Source organism: Lampris incognitus, chromosome 2 (genome assembly GCF_029633865.1).
Source record: "Lampris incognitus isolate fLamInc1 chromosome 2, fLamInc1.hap2, whole genome shotgun sequence".
In the NCBI taxonomy this organism is placed as follows: domain Eukaryota; kingdom Metazoa; phylum Chordata; class Actinopteri; order Lampriformes; family Lampridae; genus Lampris; species Lampris incognitus.
In genome coordinates, this window is record NC_079212.1 from 118,252,462 (window position 1) to 118,277,236 (window position 24,775).

General features: G+C 47.3%; 1 protein-coding gene across 1 annotated transcript in view; it reads right to left on the minus strand.

Moving 5' to 3' along the window:
- frmd4ba (FERM domain containing 4Ba) overlaps positions 1-18,137 on the minus strand; it is a 63,768-nt gene extending 45,631 nt beyond the window's left edge. The window contains exon 1 of the mRNA XM_056273261.1: positions 18,005-18,137. The gene's annotated coding sequence lies outside the window, so the exon portion shown is untranslated. The remainder of the gene's footprint in view (positions 1-18,004) is intronic.
- Between the last annotated feature and the right edge of the window lie 6,638 nt (positions 18,138-24,775).

Consider the following 24,775-nt stretch of genomic DNA (forward strand, 5'->3'; position numbering starts at 1 on the left):
GCAATGATTAAGTCCTATTCTGTTTGTTAATATTTACAGCCTTAAAAGCTGAATTTCCCAATAGTTCAGCTTCATGCCATATCACTTTTGCCATATAAAACCTTCAACACTGAATATCTTGATAACCTCAAAACCATAATTGTTCTCCAGTGACCCTCACTGAGGGTTTTTTGCTGTTTGGGCAATGATAAATTAGGGCTTTGAAATTCTTAAGCAAAACCAATTTGTTTACGATGATGGTGGCGCGGTGGTTAGCGCTGTTGCCTCAGAGCAAGAAGGTCCTGGGTTCGAACGCCGGAGATGTTCAGCCTTGGGGGTCATCCTAGGTCATCCTCTGTGTGGAGTTTGCATTTTCTCCCCATGTCTGTGGTGGGTTTTCTGCGGGTGCTCCGGTCTCCCCCACCATCAAAAAGACATGCATGTTAGGGTTAATACTCCTGTCTGTGCCCCTGACCAAGGCAAGGGAAAGAAGAACTGGAGCTGGTCCCTGGGTGCTGCACGGTGGCTGCCCACTGCTCCTAGATACACAGCTAGGATGGGTCAAATGCAGAGCACAATTTCCCTACAGGGTTCATTAAAGTATATCAAAATAAAAAAATATTTTCTTCTTTGGAGATGTGTCGGGTAATGTTTTTGGTGAAACACCCCTGACGTGATGTTTTTTTTTTCCACGCAGTAAACGGTAACCGTCACAATTGGTCTATATAACTGCATTCTCACCCCTATCACTATGTTTCTCTGTCTACAGCCTGGCACCACAACTGTAAACAGTATGACCTCACAGCTTGTCACGCCGTCTATCACTTACATAAACGTGTCACTGTCCTAGTCACATGCAGCTCTCTGGACTCTGCTTATTTAAACACACACTTTCCTCCCTCAAGCCTGCAAGTGGCCACAAGTGCCAAGACATTGTTGCATTTCTTTCCTCAGACAGTGTAAAATCAAATGTTGTGGAGCAGCAACAGCTGCTCGAATATTGTCCAAATGTTCATGACAATGTCCCAATTTCCAGACTGCAATGCTCCTTTACTGCCAGCAGATGTCTGCATGCCACTCACCTGCCAAACCACCCTAACAGGGCCCTCAAGAGGAAACATTAGTCCTGAAATTGAGTGATAAATGTGCCCAATCTAGAGTACCTCACACCCATAAACCCATTCTCCTGAACACCAGGAGGTTGGAGGAACGATCATCTCATTTCACTTGCAAATCTAGAAATGCCTACCAAACCCATAAATGGCCTCAAAAAACACATCCCGTCTGTGCATTGCATGTTAGCCTTCTCTTCTGTTCATTCCCAGAAGTACAGTTTTAATAGGCTCGGCTCTACAGAGAATACACGGCAGGGCATGACAAGAGCAGCCGTGCTGTCGAGATCATCACGCTTCCCTGTCCCCAGGCTCATTTCAACAGGATGGCAATTACCAAGAGTAGTAAGTGGTAGATTAATTGTCTAAAAGGGGAAGGCCTCCCACTGCAGCTAACAGAGCCTGAACAGGGCAGGAGAACAGCTGTCATCCACAAAGGCCTACAGCTGATGAGCCATTGCCACATACAGAGTGTGCAGCTGACATAGTAAATGGAGCCCATTCTGTATAGTGTGCATGTATGCGCATGCACGTGTGCACACAAACTCACAGTATGGTCCAGTGTTAACACTTACTAGCCTCCTGACGGTCACACTGGTTAGAAATGGAGCAGGTAGACAAGTTGACGATAACTATTATATTCAACAGGAGGATGATTTAGAGTCATAAATCAGTTATAAGATTTTTTTTAAACATTTAAGATATTTTTTTAAACATTTAAGTGACTAATCTCGTGGTTAGCTGCTTTCATATGTATTTGACTACTGCATGTCTATATAAACAAGTGTCTTCAGAATGATACATCTCATGTATTCCCTATAATCTTGCCTTGATTCAACCCCGTACCACCAAGCATGCACACACACGCACACATGCACACACACACACACACACACACACACACACACACACACACACACACACACACACACACACACACACACACACACACACACACACACACACACACACACACACACACAGGTGGCTCATTGTCCACTGCAAGAATTTGATCAAAAGAAACAGAGCTCCATAATGTTAGATGTCTATCTTGAGGCTAGTATCTGTGAGAGAGGTCTCAACAAAACATCTTGGCTGAGACTGTCATCTCATCTGTTTAAAAACCACAACAAATCTCAATTATATCCAATTAGAGACATGTGACAAAGCACCAGTTGGAAAATGAATGGTGGGAGAAAAGCTTTTTTGTGTGTATAGGCAGTACAGTCAGGCCCTCCTTTGTGTAGCCTGGCAGGGGGTCAGATGAGAAAAAGAAGAAAATAAAAGAGGAGAGCAGAGTGGCCGGGGGGTTTAGTCTGCCCCACTGGCCGAGTGACTCGTCTGTTGAGACTGGGTATTTAGGGGCCGGCTCTGCTTGCTGTACGGGACAGCGCTCAGGGGCCAGTTGGAGGCCACAGGCCACAACAAACTGTGTTTGCGTGTGTATAACCCAGATGCTATGAAGTGGAGGTCAGATGGGGCTCTGAAGGAGGGGGGGTGGGGGCTGGGAGTTGGGTGCAGAGGCCACAGCATCAGACGTGACCCGCTCAATGTCTGCTCCATCACAATTTGCCCTGGGGGAGGGGGTTATGGGTTGCTGAGTTTCCGAAGGTAATTCTTAGAAGAAGCATAAAGAGATGGATTCATTGGTTCTCAATATCATATGCAAGACGACATGAATGGCCCCTTTTAATATCACCACAGGCGTCCAAAGAGAGACAAAGAAAAGAAAGAAAATTGATGAAGCCAAGCAGGGGGTGGGGAACACAGACATTACAAGGTGGGGGTCGTTAAATTAACACAGTGAGGGAAAAAATACTTTCTTCAATGTACAATAGTTTTTAATGAAGCATCCATTCACTGATGAGTATATGGAAAAATCAAGCTATATATGTTGGTGAAGTCATGATGTAAAAAAAAGTTGCAGATATAGGCAGATGAGGCCAAGCATGCCTCGTTTACACAGCACCAGTTTTTATAATTAATCATCATTAATCATCTGTTGTGCGATGGCTGGCCAAGACAGCGTCATGGTTCTCTTATCCTGTATAATACTTTCAGCCAGGCTTCCTTTTATTTATAGGTTTTAAATATAATGCAAGATTGTGCGAGAGTATGGCAGGACACATTGACGTATTTTGTGCTAGAGCCCCTGTGCCATTTCCATGTTGGGAAAGGACATGGTCCTTGTTCAGTAAAATGCAGATGAATTGCAACCCTGCAGGACAAACAAAAACAAATAACCACTGTTATGCGTCTGATTTCTACCCATCATTTTAAATAGAGCCCTCAGGGACGGTCTGTGGGGAGCCAAGAAAGAAAAGGTCAGTGTTCATGTTAAACAAGAGCTCACATGCCACTTTTTCACTAATAATACTGATAATTACATTTTTGGCCACCAGCGGATACTATAACACCACATAGCAATAGTTTCTATTAGCTTAACTAATTAAATGTAACCCTTTTTTACCATTATTTTGCATTTGTTATGTGTCTAGAAAGTAAAATCAGTTGACTTTTCTAAGATATTCCACATGTTGTGGAAAATGTATAACATTTCAGTACTAGTGAAACCATTGAACCTTCACCCTTCTGTATTTTAGACTGATAGCTTAAACGTGGCCTATAATCAAACGTATAAATCCGCAAGCATTAGTGTTTAATTTTGTTAAACTGTGTCATTCATTCAGCATGCCAGCAAACTTGAGTGTCTGTGTTGTGCTTACACCGCCCCGAGCTGCCTCCCCGGCACGTTCAAGCCACTCCCCCAGCTCGGACGTGCCGGAAACATCCGAGCGCTCGGCTCGCGCTCTGAGGAGACGAGCGCTGCACTGCACCAGGTGTTTGCCATCATCCATCAGGCACACCTGTGGCAATCAGGCAGCCTTCTACAAGAAGCCCCCCAGAACGTCTCTCAGTGCTTCGACGTACTGAACCCTGCGGTAAAGTTCTGACAAGCCCTCCAGCGTTCCTTGCATTCTGATTATTCCCCAGTGTCTTATCTTCGTGTCTCTGTTTCCTCCCAAGACTCTCCCTCCGCGATTTCCACGGCTCCCCCGTCCCCAGCGACCTTCACGTTTCTCCCCGGACCTCTCCTGCGATCTCCCCCCTTGTCCCTCTATCTGGACCCCTCCTTTCGGACTCGACTTCCCGGATCTCGGACCTGGACTTTCTCGGACAACCCCTCTTGGATCACGGACTGGACTTTCTCGCCAGGTGCACGCACATTTTTTCAACACCTCCTGGTCATTTACATACCGCACCACACATTGGCTAAAAACACTCACACATAGTTATTCACGCAAACCACGGGACACCACACATAGTTTATTCACACATCCCACTAACAGAACGCCTTTTTTCACCATACATTTCCCTCCCACAATAAAAACTCCCTTTGTGGCTTTTGAAGTCATCTCGTGTCTGTCTGTCTTGGGTTTCGCCACACGGGTCTGGTTCTGGTGCGCGGGCACAACAGAACGTCGAAGCCATTATGGACCCAGGCAAACCCAAGGAGCGGACGGTCCCTGTGACGCCCCAGAGCTCCGTCCCCCTAGAGGCAGTAGTAAGAAGTCACAGTTGCCAACTTGCCTCTCTCAGCTCAGAGCTTACTACTGCCTTCGCTCGTGTCACCGGAGAGATCAGCGATCTTCAGTCCGGCTCCCAGGCCGCGACGAGCGCGTTAGATGCCCTCACCGCGCAGATCGCTGCACTCTCCACGGCGGTCTCCAGGATGAGCGACCACCCTGCCCTGGCCTCGGTCTCTGCCCCCAGCTCGGCCTCCGGTTTCCCCGTTCCTGGTCCCGACGTTCCCCCTCCGAGTCAACCCCCACTGGACCCCCGGTGCGAGCCTAACCTCCCCTGCCCCAAGGCCTTCGGTGGGGAGTTCGAGCTGTGCAGGGGTTTCCTTGGTCAGTGTGAACTCCTGTTCAAACACCAGCCAGCTAGGTATAGGACAGGAGAGACCAAGGTAGACCTTGTCATGTCCCTCCTCACCGGCAAAGCCCTCAGCTGGGCCATAGCGGCGGTAGGCCATACCGAGCAGCTCGCCTCGGACTATGGTGCCTTCCGCCGCGAGTTCAATCTGGTGTTCGACCACCCAGCTGACGGGCAGGACGCTGCCGGCCGCCTCCATTCCATCCAACAGGGGGCCAGGTCGGTGGCAGATTATTCCCTGGAGGTAAGGATACTCGCGGCAGACAGTGGGTGGGATGACACTGCGCTCAAGAGCGCGTACAGGAGGGGGTTGAGCGAGCCCATCAAAGATCTTAACGTTCGGGACCGCCCTGCCTCCTTCAACGAGCTCGTCACCCTCGCCCTCCAGATGGGCGAACGGCTGCGGGAGCGGCGCCAGGAACGCGCCCCGCGCGCTGGCCCCTCCCATAGACCAACCCCCGTCCGTCCTACCGGTGCCTTCCCTGGGTCAGCGTCCCGTGGGCTCTCTCCACCCTCACACTCCCCCTCGCAACCCTGGGTGGCTTCTGGATCCAGGCCGGAGGAGGAGCCCATGCAGTTGGGTCGGTCACGGCTCCCGCTGGAAGTTAGGGAGCAGAGGATGCATGGCCACCTCTGCCTCTACTGCGGGAGGTCGTGCCACTATATCAAGGCCTGCCCGACTCGCCGAAAAGACCCGGCTCACTAGTGAGGGGTGTCCTAGTGAGCCTGACGACCCTTCCTCAGCCCCAGCCCAAGAAGGAGCACAACCACCTTTTTCCGGTCACTCTCACCTGGGGTAACCGCTCACTGTCTGTTGGTGCACTCCTGGATTCGGGGGCGGACGAGTGTTTGATGGACACCTCGCTGGCCCGGCAGGCCGGCATTCCACTCGTCCCCCTAGACACACCCCTCACAGCCCAAGCCCTAGATGGACGTTCACTTGGTAAAATCACACAGCACTGCTTCCCTCACTCTTTCGGGTAATCACGTGGAAGCTATCCGTTTCTTGGTTTTGCGCGCCCCTGGTGTTAGGAAGACCGTGGTTGGAACGGCACGATCCCTACATCTCTTGGTCTACTGGGCGGATTTTGGGTTGGAGCGTTGCGTGTCATGCCAACTGCCTTCGCTCCGCCCACTCCCCGTCCAGCGGCCTCAGACCCGTGCCTCCTCACACGGATCTCACTGGTGTTCCTTCCCTTTATCACGATTTAGCCCCTGTATTTAGTAAAGAGAGTGCACTTTCCCTCCCCCTCACCGTCCCTATGATTGTGCCATAGATCTCTTTCCCCGGGCCGCCCTTCCCACCGGTCGGTTGTATAACCTCTCCGTCCCAGAGAAGGAGGCTATGCGCAATTATATCAGTCCCTGGCCTCAGGAATCATAAGGCCCTCGTCTTCCCCGGTGGCGGCGGGCTTCTTTTTTGTGGCAAAGAAGGAGGGCAGCCTGAGGCCTTGCATAGATTATCGAATGTTAAATAATATCACGGTGAAAAATAAATACCCACTCCCCCTTATGAGTTCCACGTTCGAGCCACTCACTCACGCCACGGTGTTCACGAAGCTGGACCTGCGCAGCGCATACCACCTGGTGCGCATCCGGGAAGGGGATGAATGGAAGACGGCCTTCAACACCCACCTAGGGCATTTCGAGTACCTCGTTATGCCCTTCGGCCTCACCAACGCCCCGGCCGTCTTCCAGGCATTGGTCAACGACGTGCTCTGGGACATGCTGAACACGTTCGCGGTGGTGTACCTGGATGACATACTCGTGTTCTCCAGGACTGAGGAGGAACACCACCAGCATGTCCGCCTGGTCCTCCAACGGCTGCTGGAGAACAGGCTCTTCGTGAAAGCCGAGAAGAGCGTGTTCCACTCCGCCTCCGTGGAGTTCCTTAGCCACATCGTGGAGAAGGGGCTCGTCCGCACTGACCCCAGGAAGACCCGAGCGGTGGAGGAGTGGGCACGGCCCACCAACAGGACGCAACTCCAGCGCTTCCTGGGGTTTGCAAACTTCTACCGGCGCTTCATCAGGGGGTTCAGCCGTGTGGCCGCCCCCCTCACTGCACTCACCTCCAACCTCCTGCACCTCGGAGGCGGAAGCCGCCTTCTTGGCCCTGAAGAGGCTGTTCACAACGGCTCCGGTGCTCGCCCACCCGGACCCGTGCAGACAGTTCATCGTGGAGGTGGACGCATCGGACACGGGCATCGGAGCCGTCCTCTCCCAGCGGTCGGAGGAGGACCAGAAGATCCACCCGTGCGCCTTCTCCCGGCGTTTCAGTCCTGCGGAGAATTATGACATCGGCAACAGGGAGTTGCTGGCCGCCCTAGAGGAGTGGAGACACTGGCTGGAGGGAGCAGGGCAGCCGTTCATCGTATGGTCCGATCACAAGAACCTGACCTACGTACGGACGGCTAAGAGGCTCAACCCCAGGCAGGCGCGCTGGGCTCTCTTCTTCAGCCGGTTCGACTTCACCCTCACCTACCGCCCGGGCACCAAGAACGTCAGGGCAGACGCCCTCTCCCGTCTGTTTCCCGAGGGGTCCCCTGACGCCCCAGACACCATCCTTCCCCCGGCCCGGGTGGTGGGTGCCGTCACCTGGGCCATCGAATCAGTGGTGAGAAGGGCCCAGCGCGCCCATCCCGACCCAGGCAATGGACCCCGGAACCGGCTATTTGTGCCTCCCTCTGTCCGGCCCCAGGTGCTGGAGTGGGGCCACTCCAGCCATCTTGCCTGCCACCCCGGTGTCTACCGAACGGTGGCCTTCATCCGCAGGGGTTTCTGGTGGCCCACCATGGAGGCAGACACCAGAGAGTTCGTGGCAGCCTGCGCCCGCAGCAAGGCTCTCCATCGCCCTCCAGCAGGTCTCCTGCGCCCCCTTCCTGTCCCCGGCCGACCTTGGTCCCACATTGCCTTGGACTTCGTAACTGGCCTCCCCGTGTCCCAAGGCAATGACACCATTCTGACCATTATCGACCGGTTTTCCAAGGCCGTCCATTTTGTTGCCCTCACCAAACTCCCCTCTGCAGCCGAGACGGCGGACCTTCTCGTCTCCCACGTCGTCCGACCTCATGGGATTCCCCTGGACATTGTCTCTGACCGTGGTCCCCAGTTCACTTCGAAGGTATGGCAGGCCTTCTGTAAGGGGATTGGGGCCACGGTCAGCCTCTCCTCCGGGTATCGCCCCCAGACCAATGGGCAGGCAGAGCGGGCCAATCAAGCCCTGGAGGCGGCTTTGCGTTGCGTTACCACCAGCAACCCCGCCTCCTGGAGCAAGTACCTGCCCTGGGTGGAGTACTCGCTCAACTCCATGGAGAGTTCGGCTACCGGTTTGTCCCCCTTCGAGTGTTCCCTTGGCTATCAACCCCCTCTGTTTCCCCCATCAGGAGTTGGAGGTGGCGGTCCCGTCCACGAGGGCCCATCTCCGCCGATGTCGGCGCGTTTGGAAGACCGCCCGGGCCGCTATGTTGCGAGCTACAGAGCGGGCCCGGCGCAGCGCCAACCGGCGGAGAGTGCCGGCCCCAGTTTATCGACCTGGCCAGAGGGTATGGCTCCTGGCCCGGGACCTGCCCCTCCCTACCCTCAACCGGAAGCTGGCTCCCCGCTACGTCGGTCCCTACACCATCGACCGCATCGTCAACCCTTCGGCGGTGCGTCTCCATCTCCCTACCTCACTCAAGATCCATCCCGTCTTCCATGTCTCGCGCCTCAAACCGGTAGCCACCCCCCAGGGTCCTCGACGGTGGTGACATGGTCTGGGATGTCGACCAGCTGCTCGCCGTACGCCGCCGGGGGCGTGGGTACCAATACCTGGTGGACTGGGTTGGCTATGGGCCCGAGGACCGCAGCTGGGTTCCCCGGTCCTACCTGGCCGACCCTGCACTCCTGGAGGAGTTCTATCGGGCCAACGCCATCGGACGGTCGCCCGGTGTCTCCCGTAGGAGGGGGGGTCCTGTTGTGCTTACACCGCCCCGAGCTGCCTCCCCGGCACGTTCAAGCCACTCCCCCAGCTCGGACGTGCCGGAAACATCCGAGCGCTCGGCTCGCGCTCTGAGGAGACGAGCGCTGCGCTGCACCAGGTGTTTGCCATCATCCATCAGGCACACCTGTGGCAATCAGGCAACCTTCTACAAGAAGCCTCCCAGAACGTCTCTCAGTGCTTCGACGTACTGAACCCTGCGGTAAAGTTCTGACAAGCCCTCCAGCGTTCCTTGCATTCTGATTATTCCCCAGTGTCTTATCTTCGTGTCTCCGTTTCCTCCCAAGACTCTCCCTCCGCGATTTCCACGGCTCCCCTCGTCCCCAGCGACCTTCACGTTTCTCCCCGGACCTCTCCTGCGATCTCTCCCCTTGTCCCTCTATCTGGACCCCTCCTTTCGGACTCGACTTCCCGGATCTCGGACCTGGACTTTCTCGGACAACCCCTCTTGGATCACGGACTGGACTTTCTCGCCAGGTGCACGCACATTTTTTCAACACCTCCTGGTCATTTACATACCGCACCACACATTGGCTAAAAACACTCACACATAGTTATTCACGCAAACCACGGGACACCACACATAGTTTATTCACACATCCCACTAACAGAACGCCTTTTTTCACCATACATTTCCCTCCCACAATAAAAACTCCCTTTGTGGCTTTTGAAGTCATCTCGTGTCTGTCTGTCTTGGGTTTCGCCACACGGGTCTGGTGCGCGGGCACAACAGTCTGAGTCCATTAAAACGATATAATCATCAATTAGAGGAGTTCCACTGGATGATGTAACGGGACCTCTTGGCTTATCACTGTCAATCCAATTTGCCAACTACACAATGTGATCAGTTTCATGGCTCTGTCTGAGTAGATAAAACATACACGAGGAATCACAACTGATCTAGGAGGATGCTGATAAAGTGCATGAGGAGACACCGAGTGCTGTTCAGGCACACCAGAGAACTTGCAGAACAAGCAAAGCAACGTGTACGCCGACGCAGACAAGTCGTCTCAGAAGATTAGTTGTATCAGAGCCCAGAGGGACTCAAAGCAGAAAGTCTTTGTGGGCAGTTTTTTTGTTCTGTTTTTTTTTACATTTAACACTTCCAATTCAGTCCTTTTACCTTAAACACCTATTTTGTGGCTTGCAAAAAGTGCCACTCACAAACAATTATCAATATCTGAACTTCATTTGAGAGATGAAGGGACGTTTTCTCACATGTCAAAGAAAATGAAAACAATTAAAATAAGTGATCACTTTTCCTGGGCCTGGCTTATCCTCGGAGCAATGAGTAGTGTGGGTAGTGGCAGCGGTGTATGTTTATATGTCTGTGTGTGTGTTGTGGTGATGGGGGTCGTCATTCTTTCTTAAACCACAACCACTTTGCTGTGGAGCTCTGTGCATGCTGACATTGCGTCAGCTTTTTCTGCACGTCCTGATAAAATTATACCCTGCTGCACTCAACCCTGGCCTGATAATTATTTGCCTTGCTAGCAGATAACATTAATTGCTTGTGACTGAAGGGTTACAGTGAATGGCATTGGAGCTCTTAGGGACTTAATGTTGCTGATGGAGCCTTTTGGTTGTTGTCTTTATAAACACAAAAATGAGGGGCCCCACTACCATAAATGTGACCGATCTGGGGTATTTTAGCTGTGAATCCTACTTCAACAGAATACAGTGGTTGACAGAGTATAAGTAGTCAGGCTCATAGGATATCCCCCTCTATTAATCCAAGTGTCTGCGTCTCTAAACAATTCATTGCAACATGGAAAAAAAACAACTCTCAACCATAGCATAATTTTTTTTCTACTGAGGGTTTCCTTGTTGCTGTATCACCAGACACAACGAGATGGCCTTTTTTGTTTTCCTACCATGGCACACTTGCTCATGAGTAAAATACTGTCCTTCTTCTATACAGCAACTCTCTCCCAATCACATATCTCTGATCAGCCAATCAGAGCAGGCCAGCGGGGTGCTCCGTTCTGGTCCAATGGGAAAGCGATAATGACTTCTTTCCCCCTCTCTCTCCTCTCCATCCATTGCTAACCACTTTTTCTACTCCTCCCGGGATGCAGCAGTGAAGGTGACTTCTGCTGGATGACTGCTTTTTAAGCTGAACCAAGTCTGATGTTGACCCCGGATAGGGTATAATGTTGAGTAGCATGCAATGTACCCAGTGAAGGATTGTGGGTACCCAGAATAGCAGAGGCAGTTCTCAGAAGGAGCATTGGGGTCATGGGCTTTCAGCATCACCTGTAACGGTATTGAGTATCTGTCTGTCTTGGTGGGGTAGGGTGGGATGGTGTTTCTGGCATTAACCCAGTAAAAAAAGGGAAGGGGGGGGTTTCAGTTAATACCCCATTCATGATGAATGCTAAGCTACTCCAACCTAGAAGGAGAGGTGCTTCTAATCTCTCTTACATCTACTGCATAAACCCAGGAAAATACCCTCACTGTAAAGCCACCGCCATTATTAACAATATCAGCTGACCAAAATGAGAGCACAAAGGCTGTGTCCTGGAAAACCAAATAAACAAGAAAGCATGCTGACATAATAAAACAGTCAGGAAATCAATCTAAGCTGGAAGGAGAGAGAGAAAGAGAGATGGAGAGGAAGCGGAGTGAGACCCCAAATGATCTTGTATTCATACAGAAGTCTTCTGTGTGTCTCTTGACCATGCCTCTACCCCCCTCTGGCAGTAAATGCGTGAAACACTCCAATGGGGGTTTTAAACACTGAGCGATATTGATCAGTGTGGATCTGAGGCTGTGGGGCACATCTGCTGCAGGAGCACGGCTTGTTTTTCAAGCCTGACATGATGTGCCTCTCTATTTGCACCTGAGAGGAAAATAATAGCAGCTCAGGCCTTCCACCCCATCTCTACCACCCCATCCATCCACCCCCCTCCCTCCACTCCCCCACCCCACTCCAAGTAGGGAGTCTCTAGTGGTCATTAACACTCAGCCTCTCAAACATCCCCTCCAAATAATCACTTCACAACACTCCCGGGGTGTGTGTGTGTGTGTCTGTGTGTGTGTCTGTCTGACTGGGGTATAACTGACGAACAAAAAAATTGAAGAAATAGCAAATGATTGCAAGAGTAAGTAGGAGAGAGAACTGTATGAATGCAGAGAAGCACAAAGGCAGCATAATTATATGAGAGATCACTGACAGCGACCCCCACACCCACGCAAACTCCCAGGAAAACCAAAAGGAGAATATTCACTACCAGACATATGTTAAGAAGGGCCAGCATTTGGCTTTTCCTTGTAGTTTTCACTTTCTCTGCCTCAGAACAATTCAATGCTTGTTTGAGAAACAGAAAGGAAGAGACAAATGCAAACAAAAGGAAAGCTACGGTATATTCCTATAGTCCTTGATGCTTTAAACATCAATCCACAGGGAACGCTAGCCTATGGTTCATCACGTTTGTTACTTCATACTACGCCCTTTTCGAACATGATCCAGTTCTTACTTGTGTTGTTACAGAGAGTTTGCAAAATATGTTCACTATTATTTCCATTTGTTCTTTTATTCCTGCCTATATATTTTATTTTGTTATTTTCACATGTTTGAAATAAAATCATTATCAATGTCTCCCACACATGCAGCCTGAGGCGTTGAAAACACTAGGAGGTAAGGTTAAACGCAGATACAGCAAATGTCTGGTCTGTGGATCCAGCTAAACGTTCTCACCTGTTCACCATGCAATACAATAGCTCTGAGCTCGAATCCTTTCTGACCAACACGTTTTATGCTGTGCTGCTAATACATGCAGATACTTGTTAATATTAGGGAGGAAAGCTTTTTCAATCATTTGGTTTCAAGTTTTCTATCTGATGAGTTTAGATTCCAGAAGATCACTGAGCTTAACCTTCAATGTGCATCCTCATCTATATTGCCTCCTCTATTGATTTCTTGAGCTACCTTTGATAAACATCTATAAAAGTGTAAAACTGTATTCTCTTTTATATAGAGATACTAATTCAATCACTTAGATTTAAGGCCTTACATTTTTTTTCCCCTGATTTAATTTTCACTGTGGTCAAGACTCAAGATCCATACTATAATATTACATATACGTGGCAGTGGGGCGGGGGGGTGGTGGTGGCACGAATTCACGTTTGCAGCAGCCTCACCCAGTACCGTCCATACAGTGTCTTTGTCAACGTCTGTGTCTGAGTCTGTGTCTTTGTTTGATGGCTGGGAGAGCTGGCACTGGATCGGCTGAGAGAGCTTGGTCGTCTGCGTCCTGTGGGCCCAGGAATCACAGCCCTGCCCGGAGCTGTGCCCGAAGATGAAACACCGAGAGCGGTCTAACAGGACACAGAAGCAGGGCAGGCTAAGCTAACTGCTAGCCCATGCAGACTGGCAGTTCTGATAATACCGAGGTGATCTGGCGGCGGCCTCGCCTAGCATTGACTGTGTTTTTAGTGTCGTCGTGTGGAGTGCGGGGAGGTGTGTCAAAGAGCCTGGTCTGCTGCGTCCGGTGGGCCCAAGGACCACGGCCCTGCCCGGTGCTGCAAATGAACACGTGACAGAAATACCCACAAAAAGTATGTCTGAGGTGATCCACATTCTGAATATTAACTCTTTGTTCTTTAACGCTTTGTTCTGTGCATTAGCATCCAGGCTACGGATATAACTGCTGTAGGTTGACTTCTTGAACACCAACCAATAGCACGACAAGAGATCACGGGGGTGACAGACACAAATTAAGATACCTTGTTTATTATCCATTCCACTAGGAAAGAGGGCAATTACTGTGAAGTGCCCTGGTCAATGGCTCTACAAAATCAACCCTTGTGTCCACTTTCCAATCAATTTATAAAACTGCTTTCTGTGAGAAATTTGTCCACAAACTGAAAACACATTTTTTAATAGATTGAGGTTCAACTTAATGCAGCCACCTCCCAATCTGTTGAGAGTCTACTTGTATGATAAATGCATTATTCTGAATGGAGAGTCACAAATCACCACTGAACAGAAAGGTGTTTGTGCCACTTCACTACATTACTGAGACCAAACACAAATAACAGGAAGAGATCTTCCATTAATCTAGCCATTGTCCATACCCACCTAATCTAATTCTGGGTCATGGGGGCCTGGAGTCTATCCCAGCAGGCATTGGGCGGAAGGCAGGGAGACACACTGGACAGGTCACCGGTCCACCACAGGGTCCACAAACACACACACACACACACACACACACACACACACACACACCATTCATCATCATCATCATCATCATCATCGTCGATGTTGACTTGAAGCGAGTATGACTGTCCACACACCCCGTTCATACCTATAGGCAAATTTGATACTCCGATTCACCAAACAAGTATTTCTTTGGTCTGTGGGAGATAACTGGAGTAACCCGGAGGGAACCCATGAAAGCATGGGACAACATGTAAAAATCACACAGATGTGCTGGAATCAAACCCAGGACCCACTTTCTGTAAGGCATCACAGCTTACTATTAAAGTCCCTTGATGGCAGAAAGAGCAGAGTCAATTGAAAATTACAACAGAGAAATCAAAGCAGATGCTTAGATAAACTTTTAGAAACCCTGTGTGAGCCAGCACCACGGGGACTCTTATTAATCTCCTGAGCAGAGAATAAATGTTGGACATTACTGCGTAAACTGAGATTCACATGTGAAAATGAGGCACAGACACATTTGTTTTACACAGGACGTCCTGTCTGAGGGACAAAGGCAGACATAAAACAAGGAAAAGGCCAAGGGGTTTACTGCCTGTACACGGCTCAGTTGGTCCCCAGCCAATGCACAGTGAATTTCTGTCGCTACAACTGAGAGTGAAAATCGTGTTTACAATTCTCCCTTGCAGTTAGTCTTGGGCCTGGAATATGCTGGATGCACCAAAGGCGATGGAAACACCTCCATTTTGCAAGAACATGAGCTGAGTAACAAGCTGCACCAGAAATTTGTCCACCCCAAGGATAGGGTCCCTCGGCACAAACAGAGCAATATACTAGTGTATGATTGCAGTGACTTATAGATTGGGAAAACTAAACAGATGCTGGCCAAGAGCATGGCACAGCACAGAAGAATGAACGTGTCAGGCCAAGACTCTGCAGTCTACACCCATCTACAGACCAGTGGCTACTCTTTCAAGGATGAGGATATGCACATCCTAGATAGGGAGGAACAATGGTTTGAACAGGGTGTCAAAGAGGCCATCTATGTGAAGAGGGAACCTCCCTTGGTTCAGGGATGGTCTTCCCTGAACCTGGTGGGGGGAAATCCTAAGAGTACATCTGTCACCATCTTACAATGCTGTGATTGCAACTATTCCCCAATCCTCTGTGAAGAGTAGACATGGCCATGTAACTCTCGTTAATGGTCACGACAATTTGCATATGAAACTGATCGTTGGTTTTGGTCGTTATGCCACTGTGTTGTTTATAAGAGTGGCGATACCTGCAGTAAGTTGAGACTGAAGAAGTCACTTAGATGAGTGATCAGACGTTTCTCTCAATAAACATTGTGTCAAGATGAATTGATTCAACTTTCTGTGATGAGCTGAGTAATTCTTAGTTGGATTCAGAGAAGAATGAAGGATGAAGAGGATGGTTAAAGTGTACGCTGTGTTGGAGTCAGTAGGCTCAGCTCTGCATTTGAATATCACTACTACGACTCGGGACATCCTCTGTATTTCTCTGCTTTGTGTATTCTCTCACCTATGCCACCAGATTTGTCAAAAATCAAACTTGAGAGCCATTTTGAAACTTTGAACTCAGCTCAAATCTACAAAAAAAGGGGGAAAAATGCTCACCATGCTCGCCAACATGTCAGTCATACTGGGCCTTCTTCAAATCTTTTTTTTTTTTTAACTTTATTTTCCGACCTTCACGTCACTGGAACAGGTACCCAGTATACACAAACAACCAAATAAAATAAAATAAATAGATACATAAATAAATCAATAAATTAATTAATTAAAAATGTATGTAGACGATACGGCGCCTTTTTTAATGCTTCATTGTGTCAATTAATTCCCACTGTCAAAGCTAAAGAAAATAAAATAGTATCGACCCAAACAGGAAATGAGCCTGAAACACTAGGCATAGTCACAATTAACCAGAGCAGCTAGGGTTGAAACCCTGATCAGGTGTTTGAAATATTTTGCAAGTGAACTCACACAAGAATATCTCCAACATGCAATGACTGAACCAATACTAACAATCAGAAATGACAATTACCTATTGTCAGCAACTATGTGTGTTTGTGTACTAACCTGACAGAAACCTTGGTGTTCAATCACAATCCTGATCTATTGACAGGGCAAAGGGATAGTCTCCTGTCAAAACCCGTCTGGCAAGAAAATCTGCCAGTAGGGCTGATAAGTATGAAGCAGCCAGGACTCATTATCACAAATCTGCCAATCATCCTCATCACAATGTGCGTGGGGAACGTTAAAATAAAGATGCATGGGAAAATAATGAAAAATGCTGACCAGCAAAAATAACACAGGGCGGGTTCTTTCAGGAGAGGTGGGAAAATGTCATTAGCTCAATTCACAGTCCCAAGACTTTACATCTAACCCTTTTCACACTTTTCAAAGAGTACATGGAGGAGGCTTTTAATATACCCTGGTTGGTTAAAAAAAAACAAACAAAAAAAAACAATCTGTGCTGGCTGAGCACCAGTGTTGGAATCTTCTGTGGCAGTTAATAGCTTTATTGAATTGGAATCGCTGACCCCATTAAAAACCACTGAATGTCCTAGACTAAAATCAACACAATGCCATGCTCCCTTTGCAGTTTGTACACTGTTATGTTTCTGTGTGTGTGAGTGTTTGTGTCAGTATTTGAGGTCATGAACATGGCTATGTGTCAGAGAGAGAGAGAGAGAGAGAGAGAGAGAGAGAGAGAGAGAGAGAGAGAGAGAGAGAGAGAGAGAGAGAGAGAGAGAGAGAGAGAGAGAGAAAGAAAGACAGACATGTGGCTTCTATGAGCCACAAATCCAATATGCCCCCCCCCCCTAATGGAGACTGTTCTTGTGCTTTTGTTGCCCCTCAAAGACAAACGTATTTGCACTGGTCTTCCTAGTTACAACCTACAAATATAAGTTGGGGTCGATATTGGGATTGAATGATTTGACGCTGAAAAGTTACAGTGAATGACTTCCTACTTCTTTTTTAACTACACTAATTCTGTGTGTGTGGTTTTTTTTAATCCTGAAGCTATAAAACACCATCTGAATATATTAATTGTCCTACATTCGGTTCCATTACAGCCTAATTCCTCTTCCAACCCTTCCTATTGTCATGGGTGATATAGGACCCATGCAGGATATTGCATGCTCGCTCTTTTCCCATTGTTTGTTTGGTCCAGGAAACAGGATATTCATACAGTGTAGCACTGCAGAGCTGACTAAGACCATAAAAGAACGAAAGACCCTTAAAAAGTAGTGTATGCGAGCGTGCGAGTGAGCGTAATTTCCATCCACCACCAACAATTTTATGCTTTAATATTCTTGTCCCACTGCACCTGTACTTTGCGAATAACCACAAAACACAACTACGTTTGCAACAAAACACACGGAAAACACTGACATGTCAACAACTGAGAATTTGCCAGACGTTATTGAGCAGTAATAGATTGGCGCAGTCTTATAGTAGAAAGCGGTAATCAATTTTATCTTGGGGTGATACACCAAATGACCAGTGTCTTGACTTAATGGCAATCGTAGATCGATGGCATTATCTCTTTAGGGGTATGTACTCTAGTTCTGCATGAGCTGCAATTCAGTTAAAGTCCAAATACGCCTACTGTAGCCCGGGGCAGAGGAACAAAAACGACACCGTGCACGTTTTAAGATACAAGACACAACCTACTGTCATCTCACACTTACACGCAAGGTATCAATGATGTATTGCAGCCGATCGTAAACTCGTATCTCCAACTATTCAATCACAGGTGTTTTTATGTGACGGTTTCAGTAACAATCCAACAAGTTAAACCAATCCTCACCTTATTCCTTTTGTTGGCGGCTTGTCGCGCTCCGCGTTAACTCCACTTTTATTGTTTTAAAGCAGGGAGGGTTTTCAGCCGGCATCGGTTTAACACAACAAACCTTTTCTGCCTACCGAAACTACGACACCACACACACGCACACACACGCATACACACGCACACGCACACACACAAAAGCTCAAAGATTGTTTTGGGACCAGGAAGGAAACCTGCCTTGTCGGCATAACCTTGTCGCACAACCAGTCCCATCTATTCTCTCACACACACACACACACACACACACACACACACACACACACACACACACACACACACACCCCGCCTCCTCGCCTTCGACTGATTCATTGAACAAATGAATTTCCCTCTCTGTGTTGGTGTTGTGTCGAACTCTGTTTCCTTGGCAAGATCTGTTTCCCCCTTTTGAAACAGGTTAGCTATCGGTTACGGTTAGGCTGAGGTTAGATTGAGATTACCGTTAGGCTGAAACTAGGGTTAAATTGAGGTTGAGGTTGAGGTTAGGGTTAGGTTGAGGTTAAATTGAGATTAGGTTGAGGTTAAATTGAGATTAGGTTGAGGTTAAATTGAGATTAGGTTGAGGTTAATCAAGCGTCCCGGTGTTGTCTCGAACTCTGGCTAGGGGGAGACCGCTTTCGACGGGGAAACAGAGTTCGACATAACACCGGCTGGTGCAAACACCGGCGCACGTTAGAAGAGCGCTCCCTGCTGTGCAAACACACTCCGCACACAAGCTTTAGACTGGTGATTAGCGAATGACTGCGCTAATAGACACTGTTACAAAACGCTTAACATGTCCTTGAAAATCTTAACAGCCGTTTTACTAGAATCGTCTTATCCTCCATTTTTAAAAACCTAAATTTAACCTCTTCCTCAAAGCACTTATAAGACTAGACTGACTACTAGACCAAAAGAGTTGCCCTAACCTCCACCAATTAGGACTTTGTGCCAAAGATTAACCTTCAGGTTCAACAATGTCAGGTCTAAATTCGGCTATTGATTTTTTTATATATATAAAAAAATAAAGATTTTTTGCTGAAATATTTCATTCATCGAGGTCTATATTGTGTTTTTAGGTGTTCCCTTTATTTTTTTTGAGCAGTGTATATATTTCATAGCGTTTTCCTCTGCTTTTTTTGTTTTTATTATCAACAGTTATTCAAAAAGCACAAGACAGTATTAGTAAGTTAGTTAGTAATAGTTAGTAAGTTAGTTAGTAATATCTATTAAGCATCTGCTAATGTCAACAAGCGTGTTGTAAGTGTTAAAAGCGCACCATTATTCATTTATTAACTATTATTTACAGCTACTCATTATAACGTGTGATAGAAACGCAAAGCTCAAGTCAAAGTATCTTTATTGTCCCTTGCAGGGACATTGGTTTGCAGGCAGTATAAAAACTCTCACACAAAGACAAAACATACAAACACCAAGGCGGAATTGACAACAGGATATAGTGGGCAAGGAGAACCAACGTAGATTAAATATAAAATCTGAAATCTAAAACATAAAATATAAAAAATGTTAACTATACAGACCAAGGAAACTACCGAACTGCAGACAACAGATGAATACTATCTACTATTTAACCGTTGGATGGCAGTGGGGACAAAGGAAGCCTTGTATGTCTTAGTCCTAATACAGGGCATCCTCAACCGACGACCTGAAGGTAACAGCTCAAACTCTGGCCGAAGGGGGTGGCCTTGGGACCCCAGAAGGGAAGTAGCCTTGGCTTCTCCTAACAGTATGTATTTAGCTGTAATGTTTTTGGCTCCTAATGATAACTGCACTGAGACACCCATGATCCAGCCTATATCAGTATTTTGCATCGTTTTGGTAAACTGACCTCCAATTCCCATTCTTCAACCGGGGTCCTGTTGATTTCATATTGCTTAAGGGTGTAGGGTAATACAGACAGACATCTGATTTCATGGTCAACTGGATCGGAGACTGTCCTCTGTTTCCATCCATTTTAGGAAATAACTTGCTCTCTAGAGCCACTCTGATAAACAGACAACTAAACAAACAGACACATGAAAAAATAAATAAATAAAAAACACTTAGAAGGACCGATAAGATGGAAATGGGAATAGAAAAAAAACAATAAGAAGTAGTTATCAAGAACAGGAAAAATTGTCTAACAGAGAGGCTATTCAATAAAAAAGTAGTTTGAAAAAAGACACAAAGTTTGCTAGCCTAAGCTAAGCTAAGCTCCAGCCAAGGATCTCCAAAGCAAAGACCAGATCATCTCTGGTCATTTATTTGAGACAGTTTGGAGAAACTGAACAAAAGACCGAAGGCCGTGTTCAGGCTCTTGTGGCATTAACAGGTCTGATATATATAGCTTGGGGCTGGACATTGTGCATTTTAAAAGTCAGCAATGACATTTTTAAACAAATTCTAAAATATACAGATAGACAGTGCAAAAACATAAATATACCATACTTTACAATACTGACATATTTTTATTTACAATACTGACATATTTTTACACCCTTGAATATGATAGGATTATGGTCAGGGCTGCCCATAAGGGGGAAAAAGGGAAAGGCTTTCTGGGACCCCGCCGCCGGGGAGGGGGGCATGGAGGCCAGCAATAAGCATGTTCATTCTAAATATAGGTAATGATAATGGCAATACTTGCCATTGAATGTGAACTAGCTAAACAGATGGAATTTAAAGACATTATAAAGAACTTTGCATCTAGTAAGATGTTCTACTAAGAAATGTGTGGTGTAAGTGTAGCTGATCTTTGTTGACCTTGGTGTGTTTAAGTGTGTCAAAGAGTTTTATTATGGTGTGTGTGTGTGTGTGTGTATGTGTGTGTGTGTAACTTTTTTAGAAGAAACACTCAATGGTAGGGAAAGTGCTCAACACATAAGGAGCAAAATAATCCAGTTAGTCAAATAAATTCTTTATGAGACAGTACAAGCCTGTTTCATGCCATAAGCAATCATCAGCTATATATATATATATATATATATATATATATATATACACTCACTGGCCACTTTATTAGGTACACCTTCCTAGTATCGGGTTGGACCCCCTTTTGCCTTCAGAACTGCCTTAATCCTTCGTGGCATAGATTTAACAAGGTACTGGAAACATTCCTCAGAGAGTTTGGTCCATATTGACATGATAGCATCACGCAGTTGCTGCAGATTTGTCAGCTGCACATCCATGATGCGAATCTCCCGGTCCACCACATCCCAAAGGTGCTCTATTGGATTGAGATCTGGTGACTGTGGAGGCCATTTCAGTACAGTGAACTCATTGTCATGTTCAAGAAACCAGTCTGAGATGATTCGAGCTTTATGACATGGCGCGTTATCCTGCTGGAAGTAGCCATCAGAAGATGGGAACATTGTGGTCATAAAGGGATGAACATGGTCAGCAACAATACTCAGGTAGGCTGTGGTGTTGACACGATGCTCAATTGGTACTAAGGGGCCCAAAGTGTGCCAAGAAAATATCTCCCACACCATTACACCACCACCACCAGCCTGAATCGTTGATACAAGGCAGGATGGATCCATGCTTTCATGTTGTTGACGCCAAATTCTGACCCTACCATCCGAATGTCGCAGCAGAAATCGAGACTCATCAGACCAGGCAACGTTTTTCCAATCTTCTATTGTCCAATTTTGGTGAGCCTGTGCGAATTGTAGCCTCAGTTTCCTGTTCCTTGCTGACAGGAGTGGCACCCGGTGTGGTCTTCTGCTGCTGTAGCCCATCTGCCTCAAGGTTCGACGTGTTGTGCGTTCAGAGAAGCTCTTCTGCATACCTCGGTTGTAATGAGTGGTTATTTGAGTTACTGTTGCCTTTCTATCAGCTCGAACCAGTCTGGCCATTCTCCTCTGACCTCTGGCATCAACAAGGCATTTTCGCCCACAGAACTGCCGCTCACTGGATATTTTCTCTTTTTCGGACCATTCTCTGTAAACCCTAGAGATGGTTGTGCGTGAAAATCCCAGTAGATCAGCAGTTTCTGAAATATTCAAACCAGCCCGTCTGGCACCAACAACCATGCCACGTTCAAAGTCACTTAAATCACCTTTCTTCCCCATTCTGATGCTCGGTTTGAACTGCAGCAGATCGTCTTGACCATGTCTACATGCCTAAATGCATTGAGTTGCTGCCATGTGACTGGCTGATTAGAAATTTGCGTTAACGAGCAGTTGGACAGGTGTGCCTAATAAAGTGGCCGGTGAGTGTATATATATACATATATATATACAGTGCATCCGGAAAGTATTCACACCCCTTCACTTTCCCCACATTTTGTTATGTTACAGCCTTATTCCGAAATGGATTAAATTCATTTTTTTCTCATCAATGTACACACAAAACCCCATAATGACAAAGTGAAAAAGGTTTTGTAGAAATTTTTGCAAATTTATTAAAAAATAAAAAACTGAAATATTGCATGTACATAAGTATTCACACCTTTTGCTATGACACTCAAAATTGAGCTCGGGTTCATCCTGTTTCCACTGATCATCCTTGAGATGTTTCTACATCTTGATTGGAGTCCACCTCTAGTAAATTCAACTGATTGGACATGATTTGGAAAGGTACACACCTGTCTATATAAGGTCCCACTGTTGACAGTGCATGTCAGAGCAGAAACCAAGCCATGATGTCAAAAGAATTATCTGTGGACCTCCAAGACAGGATTGTATCGAGGCACAGATCTGGGGAAGGGTACAAAAAATGTCTACAGCTTTGAAGGTCCCGAAGAGCACAGTGGTCTCCATCATTCGTAAATGGAAGAAGTTTGGATCCCATAGGACTCTTCCTAGAGCTGGCCGCCCAGCCAAACTGAGCAATCGGGGGAGAAGGGCCTTGCTAAGGGAGGTGACCAAGAACCCGATGGTCACACTTACAGAGCTCCAGTGTTCCTCTGTTGAGATGGGAGAACCTTCCAGAAGGACAACCATCTCTGCAGCACTCCACCAATCAGGCCTTTATGGTAGAGTGGCCAGACGGAAGCCTCTGCTCAGTAAAAAGCACATGACAGCCCGCTTGGAGCTTGCCAGAAAGCACCTAAAGGACTCTCGGACCATGAGAAACAAGATTCTCTGGTCTGATGACACCAAGAATGAACTCTTTGGCCTGAATGCCAAACGTCACGTCTGGAGGAAACCAGGCACCTCTCATCACCTTGCTAATACCATCCCTACAGTGAAGCATGGTGGTGGCAGCATCATGCGGTGGGGATGTTTTTCAGCGGCAGGAACTGGGAGACTAGTCAGGATCGAGGGAAAGATGAATGGAGCAAAGTACAGAGAGATCCGTGATGAAAACCTGCTCCAGAGTGCTCAGGACCTCAGACTGGGGCGAAGGTTTACCTTTCAACACGACAACGACCCTAAGCACACAGCCAAGACAATGAAGGAGTGGCTTCGGGACAAGTCTGTGAATGTCCTTGAGTGGCCCAGCCAGAGCCCAGACTTGAACCCCATTGAACATCTCTGGAAAGACCTGAAAATAGCTGTGCAGCGACGCTCCCCATCTAACCTTACAGAGCTCGAGAGGATCTGCAGAGAAGAATGGGAGAAATACCCCAAATATAGGTGTGCCAAGCTTGTAGCTTCATACCCAAGAAGACTTGAGGCTGTAATCGCTGCCAAGGATGCCTCAACCAAGTACTGAGTAAAGGGTGTGAATACTTATGTACATGCAATATTTGTTTTTTATTTATAATAAATTTGCAAAAATGTCTACAAAACCTTTTTCACTTTGTCATTATGGGGTATTGTGTGTAGATTGATGAGAAAAAAAAGGAATTTAATCCATTTTGGAATAAGGCTGTAACATAACAAAATGTGGGGAAAGTGAAGGGGTGTGAATACTTTCCGGATGCACTGTATATATACACTTAGCACAAAAAGTAAGGAAATTTGTGTTTGGTAGATTATTTCTTTGTGGTAACAATGCTCTTGGCAATAAGTCTTATACCGCTGGAAAGCCTGTTTATTTCCCTTTTAAATGGGGCCACATTTGTAAGAAACATGCATTTTTGGGATGAGCAGCAAAGCTGAGTATGTGGCAGAGGCGTAACCACGGGTGGGCCCGGCCTGTCACAGGACCACCCATTTCAAGCCCAGGCCCACCCAATCACACTGGCTTACAAGCACGTAGGCCGGCCCCTTTTGCGTACGTAGAACTGCAAAATCTGAGCGCGCATACCATCACGCTCTGTATTTTTCACTGCAGCTAACTAGCCAATAGCCAACAGTTAGCCATAACTTATGGAATGGCGAAACAAAGTTCAATCTTCCGCTTTTTTAAAAAGCCACGGATGGAGGAGGAGGAAAGCACACCTGCTCCAGCACCGACTGAGCCGCCCAATGAGAGTGAGATACCGCCGGAGAGAACGACAGAGGAGGCTACAGCTTCTCCGTTGCGGGCAGCTTCTCCTCCCCCCTCTGACGACGGTGAGACGGTTCCCTTGACCATGCCACCACCGCCAGATTTGTCTGCTGTGGATGAGCCACCCTCGCAGCCTAAATTAGTGTTCCCCGCAACACATTACTGCTGTAATGTGTTCGAATTTGCATCTTGTTTGAAGGATTATTGCTGGAAAATGTTGGTCCACCCATTTTCACTCAGGCCCACCTAAAAAAATATTCCTGGTTACGCCACTGGTATGTGGGTTGCGCCCATGAAAAATTTGCCAAATCTTCTCTGCCAATGCCAAACAGCTTATTTTGCTGTTGCTATTGACTCTTGTTTTGAGCTTCCGGT